Raw genomic sequence first — 12,642 nt, 5'->3', positions numbered from 1 at the left:
TCTGCATTAATGGTGTACTCGATAAAAATAGGACCGATTATTTTCTTCCGCGATATCGCGCACCAAACGCCCGACTTCTGCGGGTGTAATTGTTTTTCATGATAAACGCGGGGATTTTCAGCGCTCCAAATTCTACTGTTTTGGCTGTTTACGTAGCCGTCCGAATGAAAACGTGCTTCATCTATGAAAAATAACGAATGCATAACGTTAATTCCCTCACGCAGATATCGACGGGACCGTTGACAATATTGTAGCCGTTTTAATTTGTCGGGCTCAAGAAGTCGATGAACCGTTTGAATGCGATAAGGTCGTAATTGTAATCGTTTGGTCGCCCGATGAACAGTCGATTTAGACAAATTAATTTCAGCAGACAAACGTCTGATCGATTTATTTTGCGAGGCGAGTAATCGGTCTTTGATTTCAGCGACTGTATCCGTATTCAACACCGACGCAGATCTTTTGTGTTCCTTGTTATTAACAGAACCGGTCTCAATAAAATTTGCGACTAACCTTAATACTGATGTTTTGTTAGGAGCCGGTTTATTTGGGTACTTATGGCGAAACAAATCTTGCACTGCAACCGCTGATTTCCTACTGAAGTACGACTCAACGATGAAAACACGTTCAATCATACAATTTATAAATTGTAGAGAATTTAATTATAAGAAGATTGATGTAAATAATGTCAACAGAAAACAAATAAAATTTTAAACATGTCGACTTTTATTAACAACAAAACAGATTAATTTTTAACAGATTGAAAAACTTTTCGTTATGTACAGTAGAAAATAACTGGAGGAAGAAAGAATACTTACTGTTTTTTTTATGATAATGATAAAATGCTGCTTACAACTAGTATTTCATGTGGTGTAATAACTTTCAAAAATGCCACCGTTGTTTTCAATGCACTTTTCAACGCGTTCTACTAGATTTTGTGTTGCTAATCTAACGGTATCTTTGCGTTCCTTGATTATAGCTGCAGCGTTGAGAATGCAAGCAATCAGTTCATCGCGTGTGTCTACTTTTTGCCTGTGAACCTCATTTTTCAACTATCCTCACAAACAATAATCCGACGGAGTTATTGTTTGTAAATATAAAAAAAAGCAAGGGACCTAAGAATACTTCCCTGAGGCACACCACCTTTTCAACTTCTTGAAGTGAAAATGTATATTTTTTATGTATTACCTAATCAAAATATGAATATTCTAGGTTATAAGAATAAATTACACCTTAAAATATATAATAGTAAGTAATTATATATACATAAATATATTGGCAAAATTTAATATTTATCGAGGTAGAGATTATTAGTTTACCTACTTACGTAAAAATTAGAGTAATAAAAAACCATTTTTTTTTTTTTTTTTTTTTAACAAACTGCATAATAAAAGACCGTTTGTATAATTTAATTTATATCAAATAAAAGAGGTTTATAGTATTATAATAATCATATAAAATATATTTTGGGTCGTAAAATGCATAGAAAAATTTATATTCATTACTTTTATACACGTGATAATAACCAAATTTTATAATATAAGTAATTAATGTATAAGTATATAAAACCACGAATACAAATTAGGTCAATAAAAAAACTTGTATTTTTACTCTCTAAGGAGGTAAAAAATATATTATGATGTTATTAATAGACATTTGTGTATATATATATATATATATATATATATATATATATACACACAGAGTGATACACATACATACATAGAGTGATATACACATGGTGGGCTAGCTACATTTTTTCGGATTCTACTTGTAAAATTAAGCGAAAAGTATCCTTGGGGGGAGGGGAAAGGCGATTTCTCCTCTTTGGAGAAAATGGAGTTTTCCGTTTTGTTATTTTTATATAAAAATTTATAAAGCTCGGTTAGAGGAATCACATTAATATTTCATAAGCGTCTTGGTAATAAACTTTTGAACTGACTGTGGTTTTTGGGTCTAAGGGATGTGAAACGCAAAGATATATCGAAATATTTCGGAAGTCAAATCATGATTTCATTTACAATACGTAGCTTTCTTATGAAATCTACGTAAAAACCCCACGCACCATCCTTTTTTATAATTTTAACAAATATTTCACATCACCAAAAAAGAATTTGTTTATTGTTTACATTAAGTAAATACTTTTCTGACAAATGTACTGTTTTTAAATAAAATTCGAATTTTTTTAACTTTTCTTTTTGTTATTTAACTTATCTTACAGTTTTATTTAGAATTAAATTCTCTACAAGTATAGTTTAACAGTTTTATGCATTTCTTACCCATTTAAGAAACTTTTGAAATGTGGTGCTATAGGAGAATGTTAAAAATCAGATGGGTGGATAAAGTGACAAATGAAGAAGTATTGCGGCAAATAGATGAAGAAAGAAGCATTTGGAAAAATATAGTTAAAAGAAGAGACAGACTTATAGGCCACATTCTAAGGCATCCTGGAATAGTTCGCTTTGATATTGGAAGAACAGGTAGACGGAAAAAATTGTGTAGGCAGGCCACGTTTGGAATATGTAAAACAAATTGTTAGGGATGTAGGATGTAGAGGGTATACTGAAATGAAACGACTAGCACTAGATAGGGAATCTTGGAGAGCTGCATCAAACCAGTCAAATGATGAAGACAAAAAAAAAACCATTTAACAACGTAATTGTACATCAAAAATAAAAGGCAGCGTTTTTTATTCTAATATTTTGATTTTCACCGACGATTTCTCAAAACTTATTGCATTTACGGTTCCGAGACGTATTTTATTTTATTTTTCAGGTCAAAAACCATAAGAAATCACTAATAGACAACTTAAAAATTTGAATACGACCTCGTTTCATCAGGGTAGCTGAAATCCTAGCGAAATCTTTTACTACCCGTAACTCGCAAACGAATCATTTTAGGACATATGTTTATATGAACGTTTTCCAATATTTTCACAAGTAGAATAGGTTAAGAAAGTCCCGGGAGAACTTCGTGACACACTCTGTATTGTTCTGTACATAGAAATTCAGGACACTTGCCATTGGGAAAAAATAAAATCTATTACTAATTACCTTAATGTATAATATTTATATTTATTATTCTTGATATAATAAAATATTTATTCTGTAATAAATGTATTAAAAACGCAGTTTATACTATGAAAAATGCAATGTAGAATGATTTAATCCACTATAAATTAATATACATTTATATTAATATATTTAAATTTCTTCTGACCTAAATCAGTTAGTTGCATTTTATTTAAATAATTTATAACTTAATATTTGAATTTTTAATTATCAAAACAAGCTTAGTTGCAGATCCGGCTCCAGCGGGGGGATAAACTCAGGGGTACAATAAAAAAAAGTTATTATCAAAACAACATAATAATAATAATAATAAATAAAATAAAATAAACTGAGTTGTTCAACTTTCCCAACATATGAATAGATGTTAAAAAGTTTTACACTACGTTAAATAAATAACTGAAGTTGAAAATATTTTTAACATATAGATTTTCTATATAACGAAATCTCATTACTACAGACTGTTCCACAAAGAAACTTTTCTTTTATTTTTCTATTATTTTAACTTTTATATTTTAAAAATTCTATCTGTGATATTAGTTTTAAGTTTTATTTCACTTTTTTAACTCTTGTTTTAACTTAGTTTTAAATTTTTTATTATATAATTTATATTAGTTTTAAGCCTTATTTAGTTCAATTATTTTAATGTTATTTTACCTTTTTATTAAAAAAAAAAATTCCGGGCGATGAAAAGAAACGGAGAAAATTTCAGTACATGTTAAACTGGTGAAAATAATTAAAAAATTTCATATAAACATAGGTTGGAAACGCTTTGTGTTCGAGTTACGGCTAGTGAATAAAAAAAAGAACAAACCCAACTGTAATTTTTAAGACCCAAATTAAAGACTAATTTTGGAAGTTTCTTATGTAATTTGAGCTGGGAAATCACGAAGTTCGCTAGAAATCACCGGTAAGAGTTCGCAAAACTGGACACGCCGAACTCAACGAACTGTGTTTACAGTTCAAAATATGACCTAACCTAAAAGTGAAATGAAAATTTGGAAAATAAATTAAAAAATAAGCATGAAAACATTATATTTCATTTCAATTAAGACTTGTAATAAAGAATACTTACAAAAAATACCTCCAATTTTGAAAATGAAAAAAAAAAGATGAACCGCTGGACTCGAAAATGGCACTTTTTACTCAAAAAGGTGGGTTTACGAATTTCGCCGCTAGGTAGCAGTACTTGATAGTACTAGGTAGCATATCATAAAAAGTTGATAACGTACTTGAAATAATAAAGAAAATACACTACAGCTTGTTTTAATATTAAATGAAAATACTGAAGACGAAACAATTTTTTTAATTCCCATCATTTCTTTAAAAAGAAATAAACGTATTAGTTTACAAGAGATTATAGCTGCTAATAAAACACAAAAAACACGAACGAAGCAGGAGTAACATTAAATGCCGAATAGCACAAGCGAAACGAGCCTTCAGTCAGAAATATAATTTGTTTACATCAAAAATTAATTTAAATATCAGGAAAAGATTTTTGAAAGTATATATTTTGAGCGTCGCTTTATATGGAAGTGAAACTTGGGCGATCGGAGTACTTGAGAAGAAAAGATTAGAAGCTTTTGAAATGCGGTGCTATAGGAGAATGTTAAAAATCAGGTGGGTGGATAAAGTGACAAATGAAGAGGTGTTGCGGCAAATACATGAAGAAAGAAGCGTTTGGAAAAATATAGCTAAAAGAAGAGACAGACTTATAGGCCACATATTAAGGCATCCTGAAATAGTCGCTTTAATATTAAAAGGACATGTAGAAGGAAAAAATTGTGTAGGCAGGCAACGTTTGGAATATGTAAAACAAATCGTTAGGGATGTAGGATGTAGAGGGTATACCGAAATGAAACGACTACCACTAGATAGGGAATCTTGGAGAGCTGCATCAAACCAGTCAAATGACTGAAAACAAAAAAAAAGGTCATTGTCTATAAAATATCATTTAGTATCATTGTAGTGATGTACGTAAAAACAAATTTATTTGATAATAAAATTACAGGGAACTATTTTACGTATTTAATACAATTTTGATTGTTTCAGTAATATTGAATTTCGATATCGATATAGACTTCCTCAAAAAGTAATTTTGTGATTTACTAAATTTAATATCACTCTCTCTCTATTTCTCTCTCTCTCTTTACTTCATTGTACAAAATAAAAGAAATATTCTAATCGGGAAAAATTTATTTTTCCAGATTTCAACGGAAATATCCATTTTGATTAGTTTCGTATGTATATATCTCGCATAATTCAAAAAAACGATTAGCCGAAGAATGTTGAAATTTTGGATTTAGGACTGTTGTAACATCTAATTCTGAACATTAAAAATTGAAGATGCATTGACTCTCAGCAAAGTTTGTTCCTCGTTTGATGACCGAAAAAACAGAAAGAATATCGAGTGGGCATTTTTGACGACTTCTTCAACCAGCCGATGACGATGAAACATTCACGCAAAGGATCGTAATGGGATACGAAAAACGAGTTTACCGCTACGATATTCAGACGTTCAATCATCAAAAAATGGTACGTTACAAAAATCGCTACTAACATGTTGTACTCAAACAACAATAACACAAAAAGTAAACGAGATATCAACAATCCGAGAACATGTAGTTACAGAGGTGGTCGTGTGTAACACATTGCTGCCAACCGCACGTCACTAAATATCTCCGTTGGCGCCTAATTAGAAATGTTCGAATATATTCTGAACAGACCTCGCATGGGTATTTATACAGAACGAGGAAAAACAGATTAACAAAACCAATATTTAAGTATGAAAACTACCCACCGGGTTGGTCTAGTAGTGAACGCGTCTTCCCAAATCAGCTGATTTGGATGTCGAGAGTTCCAGCGTTCAAGTCCTAGTAAAGCCAGATATTTTTATACGGATTTGAATACGATACCGGTGATCTTTGGTGGTCGGGTTTCAATTAACCATACATCTCAGGAACGGTCGAACTGAGAATGTACAAGACTACACTTCATTTACACTCATACATATCATCTTCATTCTTCCTCTGAGGAATTATCTTAACGGTAGTATGAAAACTAACCGGTTTAAAGAAGTAGAAAACAAATCTCCAACGAAACCTGTTTAAATAGAGACCGATTTAAAAAATTGATCAAAGAATCTATGGTTTCTAGAGAAGAAGGATATTAGAAGTACAGGAAGAAATTTTACCGAGGAAGATAAACAACAACAGGGTGAAAAAATGAAAGTAACAAACGATTATGCAAATGAGATCCTTACTGGTCCGGACGAACAAAACAAAAATTAATAAATAACTAATATTTTTATATGAATGATTTAATTAAATTAATAAACCTGTGAAACTATTTTATATCTTACAAAACTACGAAAAAATAAAACATTTAATGAACTTATCTATATATATAAAAATGTTAAGTTCGTTTGTGTATGGGTTCAAAATCTCAAAATGTTCTGCACCGATTAAGCTCAAATTTTAGCACGATATATAACCCGCATCAAAGATTGTTTTTATCTATTTTTCGCATCAGTTACATACCCGCGACTGCAAGAAATCTGTTTTTTTAACGGTCAGCTATGTACCAGTGACCACGCCATCTGCCGGAAGCGAGGGGAACACTCGCCATACTAGCTAACGACAACCGCAGTCACTAGTGAAACAATACCTGTTCCCAATTACATTGTTTATTAGCAAAAAAAAAAAAAAAAAAACGTATCCGCTTGCATCTGATTCATTATTATACAATCTGAATTAAATATTCACTAATCGAGGTACTTTTGTGTGATCGTGTCGCGATTGAGCTGCGCCTTTCACCAAGCTCTGAATTTATTAGAAAACGACCAACAGTGGAATATATGTATTAATGACGCGTGCAACACTGCACATCCAAACCAAATTCGCGCATTATTCGCAATTATATTGACCGCTTGATTCTCCCTTCATCTCCCGCAGAGTTACGGGAAAGATATCGATCGCATATGGCTGAGGATATTTTCCATAGAGTAGGCCTAGAAAATACCAATATGACCGTGGAATTTACAAAAGGCATTTACAACGAAGCATTAATAAATATTGAAGACAAGTGCTTAGCTATTGCAAATAAAGTTCTTACTCGATCGGGAATGCCAGCACCCACCCGAGCTGCAATCGCTTCATTTGATGTCGATTTACGCCGTGAACAGACTTACAACATCGGTGATCTTCAGTCATATGTCCGATCAAACATTCCCAAATTAACGCGTGAACAGAAAGGCATTTATGATCGCATAATGCAAATGATAAATGACGGAGTTGGGGGGACCTTCTTCTTGGATGCACCAGGAGGAACTGGGAAAACATTCCTCATTAGATTGATTCTAGCAACGGTTCGATCAAAAAATGACAATTATCCTGTTGCGGAATATTAATCGGCCAAAATTCTGCAACGGCACGTGACTTGCAGTTAAGAAATGGATGAATAACGTAGTGGAAGCAACGATTTTAACGGGGCCTTTCAAAGGTGAATATGTCCTCATTCCTCGAATACCCGTAATCCCGACCGATACACCATTTTAATTTAAAAGATTGCAATTCCCAATTCGATCGGCATTTGCAATTACAATCGATAAAGCTCAAGGTCAATCTTTAGAATTGTGTGGTTTAGATTTAGATGCGGATTGCTTCTCACATAGACAACTGTATGTTGCGTGTTTTCCGAGTCGGCAAACCAGATAGCCTTTATATCTACGCAGACAGTGGAAAAACAAAAAATATTGTATATCCACAAGTATCCACAAGCAAACTTCTATGAAACGTATGCTTTGTTTTGTTTCTCATTTCTCATCCATGCAACCACAATGTGCCACAGCGAAGCGTGGCGGGTAGAGCTAGTTTATACATATTTTCAATGTTTTTTTTTTTAATCAGATTAAAAACTAATTACATTAAAAAAAGAAAGAATTAAATAAATAAAACATAACGGAACGTAAGGTCATTATCAGTTGTAATAAGCAAAAGAAGGCAAAAGAACAAAAAAAAAGAAAAGACAATTAAAATGAAATTTTTCAACCGCATTAGTTTCAGTAAAAAAATATTTTTTTGTTACAACCTCGACTCTTTAATACATTTAATTTTTTTCTTATAAGGACATTGAAATTATTTTTTATTGTTCTTAATATTTAAACATTTAAAAAAAAATCAAGGTTATTTATTTTTTATATTTATTTACATTTTCCTTTTTTGTTATTATTATTATTATTTATAGAAAAATAAAATACCGGCTGATAATTTAAGAATGTAAACTAATTTATACGACATATCTGAGAAAGATATTTGGAAGCAGAAAGAAAAGGTGTTAAAAAAATCTGCATTATGTTGAGTTTTTAATTTTTGTCCGGCAACTTCGATCCGCCGCGTTGAATCAAACTTAATTTTTAAGTAGAATTCATAAGAAAGCTACCTATTGTAATGGGCACCATGATTCGACATCCACAAAATTTCTACTTATCAACGCGTTTCACACCCCCAGTATAAAAGTTTATATATACATTTATACATATACAGATTGATTCAGGATGATAGGGCAATACTTTGACAACTCATTCTAGAGGCTAAAAATATGAAAAATGTTCATATAAACATAGCTCCTAAAACGTTTCGTTAGCGAGTTATACAGGGTGAAAGATTTTCGCCCGAGCTTCAGTTCCTCCCGGTAAATTAAAGTCTTCTGAAATTCTGGGAAGGTCAATTAAGGGGCAAATTCGACTGTTTCTTATGGTTTTTGAGCTAGGAAATCGAAAAATTCGAATAAATACTTTACGATATAGTACAACACGACCAGGATACCTATGTCCATATTCCGTAACCGCTGCCGCAGCACTTCCATTGCAAAATCCATAGATGAAAATCACGTCGGCATATTCGGCATTAGTGAAGATTACAGAATTTCACTTTTTTTTAACAGACTTGATTTTTATGCGCTGTAAAACGAATACAAAATTACATTTCTTAACGGTTTTCTGTAATTTTTACGATAAGAATGCGACGTAATACTGCAAACACGATTGATCAGCGAAAAGTTATTTAACACGTAACCACGATTAACTGACAACAATGAGTAGGATTTAAACAAATTGTGATGAAAAAAATCAGTGTTGCCAACTTGTTTTCCGTAGTCTAAAATTATTGTACCTATTAGACACATCTGTTTTCTTTTATTGTAACATTTTCTTCTAAGTTTTCGTCGGTTTTGTTGTTAATAAAAGTCGACATGTTTAAAATTTTATTTGTTTTCTGTCGACATTATTTACATCAACTTCTCATAATTAAATTCTCTAGAATTTATGTTTAAAAAATGTATGATTTATTGCCAATTTAACAACGTTATTGTACGTCAAACTTAAAAAAATGTGTTTTTTGATCCAATTTTTGGCGTTTTACACGGGATATCTTAGAAACTAAGAGAGATACATTTCTGGGACCTATTTGTTTAGATTTCCCAGCTAAAAACCATAAGAAAGAATTGAATTTACCCATTAATTGATTTTCCCGGAATTTCAGAAAGCCTTAATTTACCCGCAGGAACTGAAACTCGGGGGAAATCTTTTCACCCTGTATAACTCGCTAACGAAGCGTTTTTCGGACCTATGTTTATATGAACTTTTTTCTTATTTTTAGCCTCTACAATGATTTGTCAAAGTATTGCCCTATCCTTCTGAATCATTCTGTATATATATATATATATATATATATATATACACATCAACCAAACACCCTAGCCACAACCTGCATCCTCAGGACTCAGGTCAGCCCAGATGAATCCTGAAACCAACTCAGGGGCTGCTTGTAGCCGGGCCAAGGGGTCTACCCCCTTGGCCCGGCTATTGTGTCCACAAGAATTTCACATTCTTGTGGACACAATAACCGCCGTAATTCTGCGCTAACTTTCAAATTAATACATAAAATATAAAGACAAAAAATCTCGTTCGAGATCGTTAATGGGGAAAATCGGACCATAGGGGTGGCAATGGGGGGACGACTTTTTCGAAAAAACAAAAATTTCGTTATAACTTTCTTATTAAGTAAAATATCGAATTCGGTTAAAGTTTCTACTATTCTTTAGATAAGGGACTAAAAGTTATCTAAGTAAATTTTTTTGATATCACCAATCATTGCCCCAAACGGTGGAAAAAATGGGGTTTGGAAGACAAAAAAAATCATACCTCCCTTAATATGCACAGTATCGAGTCCGTTTAAAGTGATCGTTAATCTTCTAAATATTACCTAAAACATTTATCTGAAAGAATTTTTGATATGATCAATCCTTATGGCAAGGGATGACCAAAATATTGCTGGAATTGTATGAAGATGGGGCTTGTCGTATTCTAAATATGCAAACATTGTCGTATTGAATAAATTCGAAGTTTTTCTTAACTTTAAAGTGGAAATCTTTTTTATCACCTACTTTTTTCCCCTACATCCCCGAGCCGGACATCCAATTAAGTATACTCGACTCGAGGACGTGTCCTTTCCGGATCTTTTAATTGCCTGCCTCTAATCTCCAACGGAAGAAAGCAGGCCCGGCTATGCCGTTCCCAGCCCCCCCGCCGGAGACCGGATCTCGGTCTTTCCTTTTGCCAAACCGACGGCGCAGGAGCCGAAGCCGCCAAAGCGTATGAACCCACACCGGAACCCACACCGCCGGCCAGGTCTCGGTCTTTTCATTCATTCACACCTAACAGACCCCAGGAGTCCCCGCTCCATCACGGGAACCGAGACACCAGGGCATTTATCCCCTACATAGGACTGGTGAAATCTACCACCGCCTTTAGGCGTGCCGAAAAAGATTTTTTTAAATAGGAAGGTGGACATATGACACATGATTTAAAATTTTACAACAGTGATGAAACCAGTTTTTCTGTTCATCTCTTCGTTATCGAGCTATAATCATTCAAAGTTGTAATAACGAAATCAAAAATATTAACTAGAATTCTATACAGAAGAATTGAGAGGAGAGTGGAAGAAGTGTTAGGGGAAGAAGAATTTCGTTTCAGGAAAAGTATAGGGACAAGAGAAGCAATTTTAGGCCTCAGATTAATAGTGGAAGGAAGATTAACAAAGGAAGATTAAAGAAAAACAAACCAACATGCTTGGCATTTATAGACCTAGAAAAGGTATTCGATAACGTTGACTGGAATAAAATGTACAGCATTTTAAGAAAAATTAGGGTTCAAATGCAGAGATAGAACAGTTGCTAACATGTACAGGAACCAAACAGCAACAGTAACAATTGAAGAACATAAGAAAGAAGCCGTAATAAGAAAGAAGCCGTAATAAGAAAGGGAGTCCGACAAGGATGTTCCCTATCCCCGTTACTTTTTAATCTTTACACGGAAGTAGCAGTTAACGATGTTAAAGGACAATTTAGATTCGTAGTAACAGAGCAAGGTGAAAAGATAAAGATGCTACGATTTGCTGACGATATAGTAATTCTAGCCGAGAGTAAAAAGGATTTAGAAGAAACAATGAACGGCATAGATGGGGTCCTACGCAAGAACTATCGCATGAAAATAAACAAGAACAAAACAAAAGTAATGAAATGTAGTAGAAATAACAAAGATGTACCACTGAATGTGAAAATTGGAGGAGAAAAGATTATGGAGGTGGAAGAATTTTGTTATTTGGGAAGTAGAATTACTAAAGATGGATGAAGCAGGAGCGATATAAAGTGCCGAATAGCACAAGAGAAACGAGCCTTCAGTAAGAAATATAATTTGTTTACATCAAAAATTAATTTAAATGTCAGGAAAAGATTTTTGAAAGTGTATGTTTGGAGTGTCGCTTTATATGGAAGTGAAACTTGGACGATCGGAGTATCTGAGAAGAAAAGATTAGAAGCTTTTGAAATGTGGTGCTTTTGAATGTGAAAAATCAGATGGGTGGATAAAGGTACAAATGAAGAGGTATTGCGGCAAATAGATGAAGAAAGAAGCATTTGGAAAAATATAGCTAAAAGAAGGGACACACTTATATTAAGGCTTCCTGGAATAGTCGCTTTAATATTGGAAGGACAGGTAGAAGGTAAAAATTGTGTAGCCAGGCCACGTTTGGAATATGTAAAACAAATTGCTAGGGATGTAAGATGTAGGGGGTATACCGAAATGAAACGAGTAGCACTAGATAGGAATCTTGGAGAGCTGCATCAAACCAGTCAAATGACTAAAGACAAAAAAAAATGACGAAATAATCGTGTTTACAATAAAACGAGGTAAAAGGCTCTGCATGAACAATTTTAGTAAAGAGTAAAAATAGACTGAAGGTGTTTAATTTAGATGGAAAAAAATAGATAACCGTTTTTTTTTTATATACAAGTATTTCTAGAAAATAAATTTAATTTTAATTTTAAATTAAACATCAAAAATTTTAAAATAACGGAAGGTGTGTGTAATGTACGTAATATATTAAAAGCTGCCTGCTACATGCAAGGACAGATTTCATGCGAAAAAGAAATCAACAAAAATTATACACGTATATTGAATAGCATATTACAGTATATGCTGACCTACGCTAGAAATTTCTTCAGTGTGTCACACTGCTTA

The 12,642-nt window shown here is 33.0% G+C and overlaps 1 protein-coding gene across 3 annotated transcripts in view; it reads right to left on the bottom strand.

The window, feature by feature from the left end:
- The window catches only part of Duox (dual oxidase), a 390,283-nt gene that overhangs the window by 295,734 nt on the left and 81,907 nt on the right, over window positions 1-12,642 (bottom strand). The gene's annotated exons all lie outside the window — the stretch shown is intronic.

Source organism: Lycorma delicatula, chromosome 13 (genome assembly GCF_047948215.1).
Source record: "Lycorma delicatula isolate Av1 chromosome 13, ASM4794821v1, whole genome shotgun sequence".
NCBI lineage: Eukaryota > Metazoa > Arthropoda > Insecta > Hemiptera > Fulgoridae > Lycorma > Lycorma delicatula.
This window is presented reverse-complemented; position numbering and strand designations above follow the sequence as displayed.